This window comes from Carassius carassius, chromosome 6 (assembly GCF_963082965.1).
Source record: "Carassius carassius chromosome 6, fCarCar2.1, whole genome shotgun sequence".
In the NCBI taxonomy this organism is placed as follows: Eukaryota; Metazoa; Chordata; class Actinopteri; order Cypriniformes; family Cyprinidae; genus Carassius; species Carassius carassius.
The window spans coordinates 39,301,743-39,319,950 of record NC_081760.1 but is presented as its reverse complement, the minus strand read 5'-3'; positions in this window follow the sequence as shown (position 1 = coordinate 39,319,950).

Here is an 18,208-nt window from a genome sequence, read left to right as displayed (position 1 = left end):
GGGCATTGTGAAGTCTTTCCACTTCTTTCTGTAGCTCTGGATCGGTGTCGTCCTCTTTCTCGCGCTGGTTCTGGGTCTCGAGGAGGAGCTGATCAAGACGACTCTGGGTTCGGGCCTGGTCCATCCAGGCCTCCTCCGCTTGAAGCTTAAGTGTTGCTGCTTGCTGTTCAAGGTCGATGTTGCTCCGTTCACTGAGCCATGCCTGGGCGACGAGAATGTGAACGAGGCTTCCGAAGATCCTGGCGAGTTCTTTGTAGTAGTCGCTTTGGGTTGGATCGTGTGCCATCAGTTCATCTAGCTCGGTGTCTAGTTGCTCTGGGTGCTGCAGGTTACTGGCGTCCTTGGGCAGGAAGGGGGTCGTCACTGCTTTCAACCATGTCGAGAGGTGGCCCCCGTGGACTGCTGGACTGGATGACTGGAACATCCTGACTCACTGTCGGCGAGAGAAGCACAGCACACACACACAAAAAGACCAATGCAAGTTCGTTCTAAGGTTAACGAGCTATATTCATACGGCTGTGCCGTTTATGAGAATTTTGGGGCTAACTGATACAAACAGTCAGACATGAGTAACCAATTAACTTGGGTCAACGAAGGACCTGAAATGGAGATTTGACAGGCAGTAGCCTAGCGGGTCGCGTGATGACACCGGCTGCTGGTTGTCACTCTATTTAGCTTCTCTGGTGGCTCTCACAGGTTACTGTCTCTATGTGAAATGAAAGAAACAAATCACAACAGAACAGAGGATAGAAAAAGATCAAAGTGAAGCACAACACTTGAAATTAGGTAAAACAATAGTAACACAATGTGTTAGTGTGAATAAGGAGGCCTAAGCCTACTGCTAGATTTTAAGATAGGGCCAACATGTGAGTGGGGCTATCTAAGTAGAAAACCTAGAAAGATGGTGTGGCTTGAAGAAGCAATGGGTTAAACACTTAAAATATATCCAGGGGAATATCTAATATTCTGTGGCTTATAATAAGTGGATGGTTTTATCACATTTGGTTCACCTGGGTGCATTGAAGTCATTCAGGTGGAAACCAGTGGCTTGGTCAACCTCTCCAGCGCTTCCCAAACACTCAACCGCAGTGTCCCTGGCTCTCCGTTACTCTGGCGCTGCGCCCTCTCAGACAGCTTGTGACTTTTAACACAACCGGGCAACACCAAGATGTCAACCGCCAGACAGCACTACAAAATTGGGCTGTTCCCTAGAACCCTCTCTTAAAAGAGAGTGGCCCCGATTTAGGCCCCGGTTTAGGTACTGGTCCCAGAGATTGCGTCGTTAGTCGGCTGGACTGATTGACTACCGTTGGAGTGCCAAATTGCTGATGTCTCCGCTGCGTGCCACAACAGACAGAGATAAGAGGAACCGAGTTTCACTCACAGCCAGTGTCGGTAACACCGGTCGGGCAGCCTTGCTCACTGGAGACCTGAGATGACTGTCCAATCACCAAGGGAGTTCTACAATCAAATACACCAAGGATGAACAAAGGAAACTTAAAGTTAATTAAGGTTTGGTTTGTTTAACATCAATTGAGTAAATATATATGTAGAAATGAGAGGTAACAGCTTTACCTAATAATGATAAAACAAAGCAAAGGGATTATGATAATAATGGTAATTATCAAAATAACCTAAGCCAAAGGAGAGAAGAAAAAATACAGGAATGAAACATGGGAGAAGTAGTAGCTGGTTTTCACCACAAGGGGCGTACTGCCTCTCCGTGCTTAACCTGGTGAGCAGAAAACTTAATTCAAATTAAAAAAAAATTCAAAACTGGTTTAAATCAAAATTTAAAATAAGCATGTAAGAATTAAATTAAAATGAAAATCTGAATAATATCCTACAATAACCAATGGTAACAGTAAGGTCTCATTATTAGATATGAAATTAATCAGAAAGGGTCAAAATAGACATACAATTCAAAACAGAATTGAAAGAGAGCAAAGAGCTGTTAGTCGATTTAACAGGAGACTGCCACTAGATGGCTTACCTTCTAAGTGGATCAATCAGTTTCCACTATTACACAATTACATTTTAATTCAAATAATGTTTGAACCAAACTCAAAGTAAATGTAAACAGTCTGAAGTTGTCTAACCTGGAATAATATTTGCATGAGCAAGGCTGTAAATGCAAATAATTATAGAGAATTTAGACATCTAATTCAATAGCAAGGAAAATAGAGATTAGCAATTAGAGCGCATTATCTGAAACGGCCACGGCATGGCGGACTTGCACTCATGCAAGCTGGAATCAGAAGGCAGGGCGTAACTTGAAACTTCTAAACAAAAACTCCCTCTGGATTTTAGATAGCGGAATTACAGCTGACTTCAATGTGATCTAACTCTCTAACGCTGATTCTCTGCCTTAAAATCACAACTAACCAACAGACAAAAGTTTTACCTCTGCGGTGCTATATTAAACAGAGCGTGAAGGGAGGATCCGTTCACTGCCAACACACAACTGTTAACAACAGGAATTTTCCATCTGTTGAACTCCCATAAACATTTATCAAAATAGCACTTATGATTTAAATGTTTTAGGTTTACAAATCGGGTAGCTAAGCCAATTTTGGACCAGGAGTTTTTATCGTTTATTTTTGAATATCACTGTGGTCCACCACAAATTCATTAACGATATTTAATAAGCAAGGCCTTTTTGACTGAATCAGAGGAACATCGCTCATGTTCAGATTTACATGTTGCAACTAATAAAATATTTCTTCATCTTTTAATTATTCATATTAAAATGTTCTCACTGCAGAGAGATCTTGGTCTTTCTTAACAGGAGACTTTTTTAACATTTTACCTTCATTAAAATAACAGTGAGTATACTGTTAAGTTTCTATAAATACCTAACGTGCTGACTGATCAGCTTTTGCCTCAGTCAGTTAGGAGAGAGTTCGCGTCTTGCGGCTTCTCACAAGTACAAATTTCATAGCGCGCGTGCAGAAATTATTAATAACCATATACACAGATTGAACTGGATTGCTCACAAAACGAAGTTTGAAATGGCCGCCGTTTCTCCACCAAATAATGTAACCGCACTGGGTTGTACATAATAATTAACTCAAATTATATAGGGAATTTGGGTAATTAATCAGGAATATGATTTATATATATATATCATATTACAGTTGCATTAAAATTATTGAAGATGAAAAATAGGTCAATTGTATATATTAATAACTCATCACAAGGCACTGTAATTTACTCATTAATATTTCAATATTCTATTTTTCATATCAATTATTGTGATATCTTTTACTAGAAATTAATGTAAATCAAACGTGGTTCGTCCAGCAAACGGCCGTAAGATTTGTTCTATTAATTCTCAGTAACGCTATCACTTCCTATAATTCCAGGACGAATAGTTTCTGGCCATGAAACCATTCTCATGTCCTTATAAAATTTATATTACTTAAAAGTAACATATGAGCTTTGTAGCTAAGATCGGCATTTCATTGACTTCGTAACATGAGCAACTTAGACAGACAATCTGGAGTATATGGAATTTAATAATTGAACTAATAATACATCAACTACGATTTATACAGAGTAAATACGCGTACGACAAATATATATACAGTAAACTTTGTACAAGACATAACGCAATCCAAATGAGGGAGAGGGAGAGAAAGAGAATGAGAGAAAAGGCATGATAAATGAGAGAAAAGGTTATGTAATAAACTAACAGACATTAACCCTTGAGAGGCAACCTAGAAGTCAAATTATAGACAACTTAAACAGCATTTAAAATTTAGCAGCATTTCTATAATGATGTTTGCAAGTGTCTCTGTGTGGGTGCTGGAGCAACGTGGGCGTGTAGCGTGCATCAATCTGGGCTTGTCCTCTCTGTGTCCGGGCTGCTGCGGAATCGCGCGATATTTAAAAGTTCAAAGAAAGCAATGTTTCAGAGTTCGTCTTCCTCGTGTGGAGAGGCGAATAGGTGAAAAAACTTAGTAAAGAAAATAAACAAAACAACGAAAACGAAAGCTACCAAAGGAGTCATGAGAATGGCTGCCCTCTCAGCCCCTGTGCTGAGGGGGACGGCGATAGGAGCGCGGACCGAGGCCGCGCAAAGGGACGAGGAGCACGTACTAGAAGAACGCGATCAGCGAAGAGAGAGAGCTAAGAGAGGGAGGAACTTCCTGGGTCAGTCCTTATAGCTTGAAATGGTTCACGCCTCTGTTCGCGTGAACAACCAATGAACGTCCCCGATCTGAAGCAGGAAAAAGTTCCTTTGTCTCTGTGGAAACACCCACCCTAATAAATTAGGATTTATCAGATTTCAACAGTGATATTCTAGCAAGTTCGTAATTCAAGATTAATACGTTTTACACACCTTTTATACAGGGGGACAGTTGGGTCACAACATGACAATTCCAAAAACACCAAACAGTACATATATAGCTGATAGAAACACGAAGTTAGTCAAATGCAGAATTACACACATTTAATGTTTTGATTAACACACGATATAAACTGCAGATAATCCAATTTATATGGGGAACCATCTAATGCACCAAAAAGCAATACTTAATACATTGAGAATACATTTGAGTAGATTTTACTATTCTCTTTCTAAGAGTTAGCTTTGATTCCTGTTTCCCAGTGGGATCATAAAGTTTTATGAGCTAGTCAGGGGTAGGGTTACAGACTCATGATTCTTATTTGAGAACATTAAAATTAGGATAAACATTTCCAAAGTATAAGCTAGCAACTTATACTCTTCACATAACAAGGATTAACCATTTTATGCAACACACAAACATATTCGAAACACATATTATTAAGGACTTTATTATTAAGAAAAGTTTGTATGTGTGTGTAAGTTGTAAGGCGAGCTCGTAATCTCTTTGAAGCATGAATGTGTTGTCGGGCCGTGGGGAAAGCAAAACCGGGGGTGGGGGGTGGGGGGGGGGGTTTGAGGCTCCCGCGAGTGTCTCTGGAGACTCTCTCTAAGGTGTAATAACTGTCACCCACGGCAGGATGTTGCCGACATCGCGGCGCCCCAAATGGTGAATTATGTTGGAAGATGTAGTAAAACTCAAAGTCCTGGGTTACTCACGTTCTGGTCTTTGAGTGCAGAATGTGTTAGTGTTAGGATTCATTAATATGGAACAGATGGCTGAAATACCATCAGCTCAATAGTGTTACAACTTCAAAGAGAACAAAGTATTTAATTAGTAAACTTTCAGTATACATATAAGTTCAATTTTAGTATAATTGCAGTACAAACTACAAACACAGAGGTAAACTAGTTGTGTACTCAAAGTTTGCTACTGTTATACTTAAAGTATACTTAAAGGTATTTTATTTTTTATATACTAGAAAGTGGGCCAATTTAGTCCCAAGAAGTATTTTAAACAGTACACTCTTAAACAAGTATACTACTAGAACAATGATATTTTTATAATTGCTACATAAAGTATACTTAAAAATATACTTAAACTTTACTTAAGTATACTTAATAAAATAAACTTGAAGTATACTATGTTTTGGTAAGGGAATACAGCATACAGATGCATGTACTTGCACTTATATACATGTTTATAGTGGGGCAGCGTGCTAAGTCTCTTAACACTGTTTCATTTATGGAAGAATGATAAAATAAGACCAAACGCTGAACAAAAGACACTTAGATGAACAATAATTCATTATATTTTGAGTCCTTAATAAGGTTGTGTGCCCTTTGAAGTTTCAAAACCAGAGAATCAGAGCATGAATCAATGAGCCAAAGTCAAGAGATTTCACTAAATGAGTCTTTGTTACGTTAGAACTGTGTCAGTGTTTCAACATTGTAATGGTTCACCGCTAGCTAGGGGTCGAGGATATCTGTGTATCCATGAACCAATGGTTTTTATCTGATCTCAGTTCAGTTTTATTCATGTACACACTGTAAAACCCGACAAGTTAACTTAACTCAAACCGTTTGAGTAAACAGATTGCCTTGATTTAAACCATGTAAGTTTTAAAACTTTGCATTCAAGTAATTAAGTGATTAACTAAGTGCTGATTGAGAATTAGTGATGAACAGCTGCTGTTAACAAACAGAATCACTGAAGAAAAGAGAAACACAAGAACTACTACAACTGACTTCAGACACAGCCTTAGATGAAATCAACTGAAATAAAATACATGAAATCTCTCAAGATCTGATTAAACAACCCCACAAACAGCATCACCAGCTCCACTTATTAATAACCAGACTGACTTTATTTCTGTCAGACGTCTACAGAAGATCTTATTGAGAATGAACTAAGGTTTAGATGTTGATTTATTGTTTCATTTGAAGTAACCATGTTAGAGATCAGTGTTTGCTTTAGTTGGGCTCTTGACCCTTGACTTCTGTCTTTGTCTTTTCTCTGGCTGTTATAACCGTGTGTTTCTAAAACACATTTGTTGTAATTCAAAAGCCCAGAAGAAATGCCATCAAGTGTTAACCTGTACCTAGGTGTAGGTTGTTATACTTTATGTTGGCGATGATAATCATCAATTATTGAACTGTACTGAGTCTAATATCTGATGAAATAGGTCTTGTAAAATTTGATTGATTATAGTAAAAGTGATTCTAAGAGGTTGCTCTGTGATAATCAGTTAATCTGAATGACTTTTCAAACTGTGTGGTCTTCTACGGTGTCAATTAGTCACACACAGACATCAATAATCAGAATATGAACCTCAACAATGGTGACCATAACAAAAATGCTGCAGAGCATGCTGGGAGCCATGGATGAGTTTTGTACTACAATAGTACCCAGCATGCATTGCAGCATGTTTTTTTTCGTCACCATTGTAGAGGTTCATATTCTGATTATTAATGTCTGTGTTTGACTAATTATTGGGATAGAAGAAAAAAGTATGTGTACAAAATGTTTATGAAGTCATTTTTATATGAACTGAATGTTAGTGTCATTTTTACTAGGTCCACTTCTACTAATTGCACATTTATTTAATCAGAGGTTAGACTCTATACGGATCAATGATTGTGAATAATAATGAATAACTATCATCACCTGTACAAACTATAACAACCTACACTTAGGTACAGGTTAACACCTGATGACATTTCTTCTGGGCTTTTGGATTACAACAAATGTGTTTTAGAAACACATGGTTATAACAGCCAGAGAAAAGACTAAGACAGAAATCAAAGGTCAAGAGCCCAACTAAAGCAAACACTGATCTCTAACATGGTTACTTCAAATGAAACAATAAATCAACATCTAAACCTTAGTTCATTCTCAATAAGATCTTCTGTAGACGTCTGACAGAAATAAAGTCAGTCTGGTTATTAATAAGTGGAGCTGGTGATGCTGTTTGTGGGGTTGTTTAATCAGATCTTGAGAGATTTCATGTATTTTATTTCAGTTGATTTCATCTAAGACTGTGTCTGAAGTCAGTTGTATTAGTTCTTATGTTTCTCTTTTCTTCAGTGATTCTGTTTGTTAACAGCAGCTGTTCATCACTAATTCACAATCCGCACTTAGTTAATCACTTAATTACTTAATTGCAATGTATATCTTCTTTCAGTGAACTCAACTGAATTAAGTTCAGAGTACTCATAACTGTTAGTTTTTTCAACTTAAATGGTTTAAGGCAATCGGTTGCCTCAAATGGTTTGAGTTAACATAACTTAAGGATATCTGTTTACTCAAACCGTTTGAGTTAAGTTTAATTGTCGGGTTTTAAAGTCAAGGCAATCGGTTTACTCAAACGATTTGAGTTTAGTTAACTTGTCGGGGTTTACAGTGCAGTTTAAACATTTTAATAGCACATTTGTATTATAAAGCTAAGATTAGTAGTTAATAATCTCTGATTGGTCTGTTTAGCTGAGCCCTTCAAACAAAACAAACAAAAACAAGCCCCTCAATGTAATGACAGAACACATATTATACAGAAATCTCACATTTAAAGGTATTAGATGATTTGTTCATATTCATTTAATATATTTTATTTCCAGCAGGATGTTTTAAAACTCAAACTTGTAAGTAAATGCGGCTGCCTTTAATTTGACAAGATGTGAACGTCCAGCTATGAAAATGCTATAGTGTGGCAAATGAAAAGTGATCAAATATCCTACATCATTTAATATTTTGTGTATGAGAGAGTGAAGACCGTGATACCTTCTTTCTTTTGTCTGCATGATAAGTAAATGAACACTAGGAATCCAATCACCATCAATATCCCCATAACTGATGGCATGATGACTTGTGTTAAACCTTGAAAAACAGACAAAAACATCCCATTTTTAATAAACCTAAGAAACAAATGACTACAGTCACACTTTGAGCAACAGAATGTATCACACCTGGATGTGGTTTGTTGATGATGATGATGAAGCTGTGATGAGTCTGCTGGAGGTGGTATCTTCTGTCGCTGGTTTACTGGTGTGACATGAAGCTCTAGTTGTTGTTGTTTTGGTGACACTCTCTGATGTGTTCGATGCACAAATAATCATTGGTTTAGTTAACATAATCTTGTAGTTCGACACAAAGAAAACATTTATTCTGTAAACTGATTTTACAACGAGATTCTGTTCTTAAAGTCCCTGTAAAGTCAAAATAAAGTATGTGTTCTGAGTCTATCACACCACAGAAAAATGTGTTATTAGCCACCCAGCCAAATTTGAATGATAAGAAAGCCGTCAAATACATAAAATAAGCTATCAAAATATTGAAAAAATGAGCAGTAGACTCTGCTCTCAAACGCTGCGGGCGTGTCCGCTGGCTGCGCTGAAACCACGCCCACTCGCGGGAAAGCTGCCGTCGTCACACTCAACTGTCACCGCTACAGCTGAAATGGATGCTCCTAGCAGCTTAATTGGTTCTACAAAGCCATACATGTTTGAGCCTCCAGAGCCAGAATTTAATTCAGAGGACATTGACCAGCCTTTAGAGAATATTCATCCCCCTCGGTCTGCAACAGAATGGTAAGATTTTTTTCTCCCTTTTATGCAAGTTAGCTAGCGTTATATGTAACTAGCATAACCTCACTTAGCCAAATAAAGTTAAGCTAGCAATAAATAACAGAATAAAACATTTTTACGCTTTATAGTTACGGATCTAACTAGTAGCCATCATGGTTGTTTTTAAGTATGAAAATGATGTGCATAAATCCATGAGAAATGGACTGCTGAATATTACTATAACACACAAGCTGAGAAACAGAATATGCTCCAAATATGCTCTAATTGTTCAGATAACTTTTCTGTAACTGTTATAACACTGTTAAGTCACACTGAATTAAACTGTAGGTGCACCTGTGGAGAATGCAGGACAATGCCCACAGAGGATGAGAATGTCTGCTGCAAAGACATTAATGCTGTATGTAAAGATTTATAAATGTGTCTCCCTCCCACAATGATCATTAAAAGTATGAATGCCCAACTAGAAGAGTATTAGATCTCTAGCACTAAAACACCTTATAACACATACTCCAACAGGTTCAGAATAGATGCGGAGAGCTTCCTGAAGAGCCACGGTGTATGACTCTTCATCCAGGCCTTGAGCCTGTCTGCCTGAACCCCTACTCCCTGCAGAATGCCCTAAACACCTACCAGGCAGACCATGGGCCACTGGAGATGAAGGAAAGAGCCGTGTAAGTTAGACAAAATAATTTTGAATGTGTATAAATTACGTTTGTGCTGATCAAATGGCATGCCTGTCAAAAACTGGTAAGGTTTAGGACACAAGAACAAAGTCACACTGTTTATGCAATCATATTAGGAAATGTTTATTAATGTATACATGAATGATATGAGGCAGATTGCAGGTTGATGAATCAAACGGTCATCTTCTGGGGTCCCATTCTGTTAGACCTGACCAAAAATAGTGTTTTTGTTGTACAAAGACACCAGATATTGATAACTTCACAATGTCAGTTTTTGTTGCAATTATCAGAGAGGACCACCGACCAAATACAAACCTATATAAATAATATATTATGTGACATGACATTTTGTTTTTATTTTTTTAATTACAGTCGTGCTCGCTACCTGGCCTACAGATGTTTTGTTTCCTGGTGTTGGGGATACTTGGGAAAGCACAACAGGGTTGTCATACCTTCTTGTGTTGTACTCCGTATTCACCAGGAGTACTCGGATGAAGATGGGGAGTACACAGGCTTTAGGCCTCCCATTTAAATTTAAAAAAATATATTGTACTTGTTTGGGACATGAGCCATGTAAACAAATATCCAAGATGGCGCCGCACATGGCTGCTTCAGTGCTTGGCTCTCCAGTGTTTGTACTGTTTTTGTTCGTTTTTCCTGTTTTTTGTTTAACAAACACGATCAGTTTCACCAGGGATGAACTGCTGAACATTCGGCAGAACACACCACATGATATTTTTCCGGATTTCTATTATACAGACGTTTTACTGAACATTGTTATCGGAGGAGCAGCGGCGCTGATCAAGCGCTTCAGGACGCGCAGACGGGGAAAGCGAGCGGGAGCGCTCGTCAGACTCAGGAAGCGCGGATTTCGAACGCCGTTGCCTAGCATCCATCTCGCAAATCTCCGCTCTCTACCCAACAAAACGGACGAACTGCTTCTGCTCTCTCGGACAAATAAGGATTTCTCTCACTCTGCTGCTCTGTGTTTCACGGAAACCTGGCTGAATGACGCCATACCGGACCGCGCACTCCATCTGCCGGACTTTCAGCTGTTTAGAGCGGATCGCGACGCAGAATCAACGGGGAAATCGCGCGGCGGCGGGACATGCTTTTACATCAATGAACGGTGGTGTACAGATGTAACTGTGTTAAAGAAGATGTGCTGTCCTGATCTAGAAACACAGTTTATCAACTGCAAGCCGTTCTATTCGCCGCGGGAGTTTCACTCGTTCATTCTGGTTAGTGTTTACATCCCTCCTCAAGCGCAAGTAAGTCTGGCTTTACAGAAACTCGCTGATCAGATCACAGACACAGAACAACAACACCCGGACTCTGTTTTAATCATTCTTGGGGACTTTAATAAAGCCAATCTCTCCCGTGAACTGCCAAAATACAGACAGCATGTTACCTGTCCCACCAGAGACAGTAATATACTGGATCACTGTTACACCACAATAAAGGATGCATATCACTCTGTTCCACGAGCAGCTTTGGGGCGTTCTGATCACTGTCTGGTTCATCTTATACCGACCTACAAGCAGAAACTTAAATCTGCTAAACCTGTAGTAAAGACTGTGAAGAGATGGACCAGCGAAACAGAGCAGGATTTACAATCTTGTTTTGACATCACAGACTGGAGCGTTTTTGAAGCTGCTACCACCGATCTGGACGAACTCACAGAGACTGTAACATCCTATATTAGTTTCTGTGAGGATATATGCATTCCTACCAGGACTTATTTAACATTCAACAATGATAAGCCATGGTTTACAGTAAAACTCAGACACCTTCGTCAGGCCAAAGAGGATGCCTACAGAAATGGGGACAGGGTCTTGTACAATCAGGCCAGGAACACACTGAACAAAGAGATTAGAGCGGCTAAAAAGACCTATGCTAAAAAGTTGGAAGACCAGTTTACTTCCAACGACTCTACTTCAGTTTGGAGAGGACTGAGAGCCATCACAAACTACAAGACACCATCCCCTTGCACTGAGGCTAATCAACGACTTGCTAACGACCTGAATGAGTTTTATTGTAGATTTGAAACCCCCAACACCCACTCTGACCATCTCCCTACACAACCATTAACACCTCCTGCAATCCCCCTCTCCATACCTCCTGCTCTTCAAATCTGTGAAGATGATGTGCGCCAGGTCTTCAAGAAAAACAAAAGAAGAAAAGCACCAGGCCCAGATGGCGTTACACCAGCCTGTCTGAAAACCTGTGCTGACCAGCTGGCCCCCATCTTTTCACAGATCTTCAACAGATCTCTGGAGTTGTGTGAAGTGCCTTCCTGCTTCAAACGCTCCACCATAATCCCCATTCCAAAGAAACCCAAGATAACAGGACTTAACGACTACAGACCTGTGGCTCTAACGTCTGTCGTCATGAAGTCGTTTGAAAAACTGGTTCTGGCTTATCTGAAGGACATCACTGGACCCTTACTGGACCCCCTGCAGTTTGCGTACCGAGCAAACAGGTCCGTGGATGATGCAATCAACATGGCATTGCACTTCATCCTGCAACATCTGGACAAAACAGGGACTTATGTGAGGATCCTGTTTGTGGACTTTAGTTCGGCTTTCAACACCATCATCCCAACAACCCTCCAGACCAAACTGACCCAGCTCTCTGTTCCTAGCTCTATCTGTCAGTGGATCACCAGCTTTCTGACAGATAGGCAACAGTTAGTGAGACTGGGGAAATTCATGTCAAACAGCTGCTCCACCAACACTGGTGCCCCTCAGGGATGTGTTCTCTCCCCTCTGCTCTTCTCCCTGTACACCAACGACTGCACCTCTAAAGACCCCTCTGTCAAGCTCCTGAAGTTTGCAGACGACACTACAGTCATCGGCCTCATCCAGGACGGTGACGAGTCTGCTTACAGACAGGAGGTTGAGCAGCTGGCTGTCTGGTGCAGTCTTAACAACCTGGAGCTGAACACGCTCAAAACAGTGGAGATGACTGTGGACTTTAGGAGAAACCCCCCTGCACTTTCCCCACTCACCATCATGAACAGCACTGTGGCTGCAGTGGAGTCATTCAGATTCCTGGGAACCACCATCTCTCAGGACCTGAAGTGGGACAATCACATTGGCTCCATTGTGAAAAAAGCCCAACAAAGGTTGTACTTCCTTCGCCAGCTGAGGAAGTTTAACCTGCCACAGGAGCTGCTGAAACAGTTCTACTCAGCCGTCATTGAGTCAGTCCTGTGTACTTCAATTACTGTCTGGTTTGGTTCAGCTACAAAATCAGATATCAGAAGACTAGAGAGAACTGTTCGGACTGCTGAAAGGATTATTGGTGCTCCCCTGCCCACCCTCCAAGAACTGTACACATCCAGAGTGAGGAAAAGGACTCAGAAAATCACTCTGGATCCCTCACATCCAAGTCACCCCATCTTTGAACTTTTGCCATCTGGCCGGCGCCTCAGAGCCGCAAATACAAGAACAGCAAGGCACAAGAATAGTTTCTTCCCCCAGGCAATCTACCTCATGAACAGTTAAATGTTTCCCACTTAAACTTATGCTTATGCAAAAATGTGCAATATCCTTATATTTATTTGTTACCCCTCCATCCTAGAACATTCCTGCATCTCACTCAATCCTATTCCATTATCATTTATAGCACAATTGTTTATACACTTATTTATTTGCCAATTTGTAATTCTCCCGTAATTTTTATTTTTTATTTTATTTTTTATTTTTTTCTGTGTGTTGTTGTGTGTCTGTTTACTGGAAGCTTATGTCACTAAAACAAATTCCTTGTATGCGCAAGCATACTTGGCAATAAAGCTCTTTCTGATTCTGATTATTCAATACACTTAATAAATTTCAAAGTCAACCATGTTTGTATGCATCACAACTTACTGTCAAATCTGGACTATCATGTCCATATATACATTGTGCAACAAGTTGATAATGTAAGTGTGACAGATCTAATGTACTGTATAGATTACCCAAATAACAAAAATTGAATAAAGGCAAGAATAGTACTGTGGAGATGGTAACTTACATGTTGGCAGAAAACAGAAAGGGATTGTGGACTTAGATGGGTGTTGTTAGAGCCATTCCCTCACAACCGGGACAGCTGAACCTGGATACGTGGCTGGCAATTGCATCGGATTTCCCAGGTCGCTCATACTCTGAACACAGGAATCCAGGAACAGCCACCGCTTTCATGTTAGCCACAAAGGGTGCAGGGTCCTGGATGACCTCGTTAAAGAGGATGTCCATCAGCTCAGTCACATATTCTAAAACACAGGCGAGATCACATAGGATACAGTTTAAGTCATTCATATGGTAACTGTTGACGAACTGTTAAAAGTAACTGCAATAGAAATGTTTTTACTGCATGTCACACTGGCAAACATGCTACACATTTTTCATCAGGTGGTGCCAAAATCTTGCCAGTGGGGTAAATGCAAAAATTCTAAATTATGTATATGTTAGTATGGAGATATCAAAAGACAATTGAGAATTAACTTACCAGTAGAATATTTTGTCTTCACTATGGACACCACATGTTCCCCTTTCTTGGCCTTGGGAAATTTAATTTTGAACTGCAGTTCTCCGGCTGCAGTCCTCGCTTGGGTACGGCCAGAATTTTCATTGAAATGCAAAGCAGCCAGGTAAAGTCTGAAATGAGGATTTTGTATGGGATTACTCCAACATAATGACGCCATGGCCAGACTGGCCCTCTCGCTCTACCTGTGCGGCTGCTCTAATCTGTTATGAAAAGCTTCCACTACGCACACACCTCGCTCATGTAGACAGTATGGCAAGTGCTGATTGTTATAACTATACAAAGTGTTGTTACTATACAATATTGACAACATACACATAATTTACCTGCAAAGCATCCCCAAGTACGAGAAGACCATGTTTTTTGGTGCGAACCTCAGAATCACACTGTGGAACCCCTCCAAGGCAGATGTTTGGTAGAGAGGGCTCAGCTTTTTCACATCGCCAAGAACACGCTTGTTCATTAGCACCTTCTCCAGCTTGCAGATGGCCTTTGTTGCTAGAAGAGGACATTCTGGACGTGGTTGAGAAGAGATGTCCATTACTCTGATAGAAGAGCAAAGACTAGTAGCCTAGCTAATAAAGTTAAAACATTATCAAAGCAAGTAATCACTATAAAATGCATTAATTAAGCATAGATAAATACAATATAGTATATCGAAGCTACAAATAAAGTAAGGTTTACGCTTTTATTTCAGGTAAAAAAATATAATAATTATATGTAAAAAAAAAAAATTAACTCGGTGTTCACTCGCTCTCTGAAACGCGCCTCGGGTTTGCGCGGCAGTGAGCACACAAAGCGCGCGAGCTGTGAGAACGGAATTAAATTACCTTTTTCCTCTTTTAGCGATGAAATAGTTTGAAATCTATTGAATGTGAAAACAAGCAAGACAACACGTACAAACTAGGCACTTTACCTCTCAACATACCTGTATTCTTTCTGTTGGCTAGTGTTCTTTTAGACAGTTGTGTGGCCACAGTCCTTTTCCCCACAAAGTAATCTGTCTGACATCCAACTTCTCGGGTGACTTTTTGCATGTTGTCACACTGGAACTCTATCTCTCTTGTGGTTGGAAGGGACTGCTTTGTGAAGAGATCATAGTTGAAATTACTTGACTAAGGAATCATATTGATGCATAAACAAACGAAAAAAAATCACGTTAGAGAGTTTCACAATTTAGTAGTTACGGTGGACTACCAACTATAATTATAACATATTAAGCAAGCACACAAGGCAACTTACACTCATTGGTGGGCACGCACTGCCGACGATGGCAACAGTTGTCGGTGCGACGGGAGGATGAAGGCCGAGGCGGGAGATAGTCGGTTCGGCCCCATTCACCAGTAACAGCGGATTATCAGTAAATCCCAGTTGTCTCCGACTAAAGTTAATAAAACTATCTCGTGTAAAATGATCACTACAGAGGCGGGTTTTGGTGGTGATCCTGAACTCTCCATCAAGTTGGCTCTTTACAAAATTAATCCACCTTTTCTTGATGTGATCGTTTTTCGGAAATTTAAACAAGGACACCGATCTGTTTTGAACGCGATCGCATCCAGGTAGTGCGCATTTCCGTGACGAAGGCATAGCTAGTTAGCAAACTGTAGGCTGTAACAGAGAATGTAGAAAGCTGTAGTATGTAATACTGACAGTAACTCGCGATTGAGCGGCAAACTGATGTGAATCTGCTCTATTTATATTGTTAGGGGAGGGGCCAGCGTCAGGGGCTCCAGTGCGTCATCAAGTAGGGGCGTGTCCAATAGCCCAGGGGGCCTCAGTGCGTCATCGAGCCCCCGTTTTAGCCCCGCCCAGAAAATCCGTAACACAGCAATGGTGAAAAACTGTTTAACGGTCTAACGCCACAATACAGCACTTCACAGTTCACAGTCTTTGTAATATGTTTTAGCAAATTTAGCATTTCTAACATTTATAATGTGTTTAGAATTTTTTTTTAGAATTGCCTTTACAGGGTCTTTAAATAAAACACAAAATATGCTGATGTCATCTTACAAGCAGAAACGATCAGGTCTATCACTGAGATCCACTTGTTCTTGTGCTCTTGTCTTTGTGCAGCTCCACACCAGTATAAAAACACAGAGAGAAAAAGCTCAGTGCAAACATGGACCTGATTGAGAACAGAGAGACTGTTAGAAAGACACAGAATAACTCTCACCTGACACGAGGAGCAGCAGGAGAAATATGAGTTGATCATCACAGATCTGGATCATTGTTTCATCTGTGTGCTGCTGCTGCTGTCTGTTAATGAAGAGCTCAAGCTCAAGCTCTCTCTCTCTCTCTCTCTCTCTCTCTCTCTCTCTCTCTCTCTCTCTCTCTCTCTCTCTCTCTCTCTCTCTTTCTGTCTCTCTCTCTCTCTCTCTCTCTCTCTCTTTCTGTCTCTCTCTCTCTCTCTCTCTCTCTCTCTTTCTGTCTCTCTCTCTTTCTGTCTCTCTCTCTCTCTCTCTCTCATTTGCTCCTCCTCTCTATGATTTACAGAGTATTTGCAGCAGGAGCTCCCTCTGTTGAGATCTTAGAATAGATTATGTGCTGCTTATTACACATAAACATGATTGAGTGAGTCTCTAATGAGAAGAACTACAATATATGTAATCATAGCCGGAAGACATCAGGCATCATTCATATTGTACAGTTATTAACCTCATATGTGACCACCTGGTGTCAGTGTGATCTAATAATATCATTATGGCCCACAATGAGAGGCATTTTTCAATATGACTTTGACATACTACCACAATGCACATTGATTCATTCAGCTGTTCTGGTAAATATGACTTTTGGACCAAATATTGCTGTTAGATTATATCATGATCTCTGTCAGACATTAATGTGAGTTCAACTCTTTGCAATCCCTCCTCTCTTCTTACTCGCTCCTATCTACAGATGTTTCCTGTTATTGTTGGGAGTGAGTGTTTTAGTCTTCTCTCTTACTCCTGCCCTCCCTTTCCTTTTCCCTTGTTTTTCTCCCTCCTCCCATCTGTGCTTTCTCTCTCTGTTCTTTACTCTTATGTCTCTTTACCTCAATGTATCCGCACATGTGCAGATGTAACATAGAGTTGAATTGGTGAAGATTTGTGGGGGGACCTTTTTAGGTCCAGTTTGATAAGTTCACTTTGTCCTTTACAGAAAGTTGAAAGGCTCAGTTCCAATATTATTCCTTTTATGTCCAGCGTTTTCTGAATATATGCTTACCTCAGCTAAATCAATGTTTTGGCTAATACTCAACACATATGTAATCTATATCCTATTGGTTGAAAAGACCCTTATTTTATCCTATATAAACTCAGTGTAAAACAATAAAAGATTTGAAGTGAATGTATACTCAGATTTTGTGTCTGTTGAAAACTGAGAAAACTTGGTGGTGGCAGCGATGTAGAACGGGACCATTTTAATACTTAATAATTTAACAATTGCTTTATGGACCCTTGTTTAATCCAGTTTGCGTGTGGTGTCAGAAATAAAGGGAAACAAAAATACCATTCATATTTTATTCCTAAATGAGGATCCAAGTTAATTAAGATCTTCAGCGAATGACTATGTAATCATCTCAATTATGTACTCTTTAAAAGCCATTAAACTGACTTTTGAAGAGTTTGATATTAAAATGTATTCAGATCTTGCAGATCACAAACTCATCTGGTTATGTTTCTTCTTCTTCTTCTTCTTCTTCTTCTTCTTCTTCTTCTTCTTCTTCTTCTTCTTCTTCTTCTCCTCCCTCTTCTTCTTCTTTGGTGTTTTATTCACGGCTTAACCAGCTTCTAGCATTACCGGCACTGACTGGACTGGAGTGTGGATCAAGATTTATATATATATACAAACCATTAAATAAACTAATACAATTCTAAAATAAAAATAAATAATTGTAATAATAAAACCCACCTTATTTATATTCTATATTCTTTTACTTAATTCACAGTCTTTGACATCACTATTATCATTGTTAGCTGATTTCCCCAATAAACGATAATGCGATATCTCTCATTGTTATATTTTCACATTGAAGTAATATGTTTAACTGTTTCTTGTTTCCTCAGTTGGGTGCTTACCGATT